Source organism: Geospiza fortis, unplaced genomic scaffold (genome assembly GCF_000277835.1).
Source record: "Geospiza fortis unplaced genomic scaffold, GeoFor_1.0 scaffold188, whole genome shotgun sequence".
Taxonomy (NCBI): Eukaryota; Metazoa; Chordata; class Aves; order Passeriformes; family Thraupidae; genus Geospiza; species Geospiza fortis.
The window spans coordinates 2,891,345-2,893,162 of NW_005054337.1; the positions used below are offsets into that span (position 1 = coordinate 2,891,345).

General features: G+C 49.3%; 1 protein-coding gene across 1 annotated transcript in view; it reads right to left on the reverse strand.

Annotated features, from left to right (window-relative positions):
* CDK5RAP1 (CDK5 regulatory subunit associated protein 1) overlaps positions 1-1,812 on the reverse strand; it is a 7,193-nt gene extending 5,381 nt beyond the window's left edge. Inside the window, exons 1-3 of the mRNA XM_014307541.2 lie at positions 1,762-1,812; positions 1,269-1,303; positions 486-586 (exon numbers count right to left, since the gene is read on the reverse strand). The gene's annotated coding sequence lies outside the window, so the exon portion shown is untranslated. The remainder of the gene's footprint in view (positions 1-485; positions 587-1,268; positions 1,304-1,761) is intronic.
* Between the last annotated feature and the right edge of the window lie 6 nt (positions 1,813-1,818).

Here is a 1,818-nt window from a genome sequence, read left to right on the forward strand (position 1 = left end):
TACCAGGGCCAGAGGCGGGGCTGCTGCTGCTCTCCAGCCTCACACTGGCAGGTGTATGTAGGCTGGGGAACCATGATGAAAAACCCGTGGACACAGGAAGAAAAGTGAGAGCAGCCTACCTGTGTTTGGGGAGGATTTGGAATGAAAAGTCGTCAGTCCAAAATAAAACCACCCTTACCCATTTCCAGACAAGAAAAGTTCATTGTCACCCACAGGACTGGGCAGTGGTCAGAACCGGTGGCAACTGAGGTTGTCCCTAGACCAACAGGACCTTCAGCACAGAGAGGTCACAGTAGTAATCAGGGCCTGCCACGACATCGACATCGACCAGCTTCTCCCTGTGCAGAATCTCCTCCTTAAGCCTCTCGGCCATGCATCCTGCCACCAAAGGAGAAGCCTCCTCGTGAGGCAGTGCCTGTCCTCCATTACTCTCCCGCAGCCCTTCCAGCTGCCAGTGGGACTCAGGCCATGCAGCCCGGCCGTACCCAGGATCCCGACGCGGAGCGGAGCTCGAGCCTGGGGCCGCCGAGCCTTCAGCGCCTTGAGGTGCTGCAGACGGTTCCAGATGGCCTGCTCTGCCTTCTCCCTGGGGAGCCAGCACAACGGGCCATTGCACCTGCTGCTCCTGCACTGAGCCCCAGCCTGAGCGCCCCAAGGGCTCTGTGAGAAGCACTCAGCTAAAGCAGGGAATCTAATGGCACCTGAGAGTGCGTTTGTGGTGTGCGGATTGTGTCTTGACTCTGTCTTATCTGCTATCACTTTGCTTGCCTGAGAGCATCTCCCCTGCAGAAACACTTTAGGGACTAAATTCTTGGGGAGAAAAAGTGCCTTGGCCACACTACAAGGTACCCTGCAAGTGACAATGAGCATTTGGTGTCTTCCGCATTCACAAAAAACAAGGGAAGTTCCCTTTATATCAAGTTGCCCCTAAACATATTTCTCACATTTTTAAAGTACAGACACTGTACTAGATAGTAGCTTCAAGAGAAGATAGAATATTTTAAAATAAAATCATTAATTGTGCAGGTCTCTCACTTCCCATGGCATATACACAGAGATTACACTACCAAAGAACTTCTCATTACCCAGAAGAGCAATTCATAGCACAATTAATGTTGTAAATCATAGCACCAGCCAGCCCTACGCTCAACTAAACAGCCAGTTTCACACTTCCACACTCCTTTCCTCTTGCAACACCTTAATTGCCTTGGTTTTCAAATGGTAATTCCTTAAAAACTGTCCCAAACCAGTGACAAACATCTCCTTACCTCACGGAACAGGTGACAAGAAGAACCACATCTGCCTAAATCAAAAGCAACAAAAAGAGAAGAATCAATAAAAACCAAACAAGAAGTTCTCATGCTCTGCCCAGGTAACCTGAAGAGGCAGACTATAAAACTCACTTAACTCAGGAAAGAAGACCTACCTGAGTACACAGCAGGTTTCAACAAAAAGAGTTGCAAGAAAGAAACAGAAGACAAGCAGTCTCCACTAAATGGTAAAAGTAAACTCAAAGAGGAGACAGGAGATCCTGCTGTGTCCAATCCCTTTCCAACTGAGATGAGCCCAGTAGTTTAAAGAAAAAAGACAACCCACAGCTTTCTAGCACACTTGTTAAGCAGTTTCCCTCACTTCACAGAACTCAGACTGCAAAACTCGTAACATCCCACAGGGTTGCACTCCAGAGAAAAGCTGGGACTTGCAGGCACAGCCAGGGCATGAGGACAGTGCTCCAGGAGAGCTGCCAAGGTGCTGCCTTACCTCACCCAGCTCCTTTGTCCTGGTATAGCCATTCTTCTGCAGGATGGCCCAGACGAT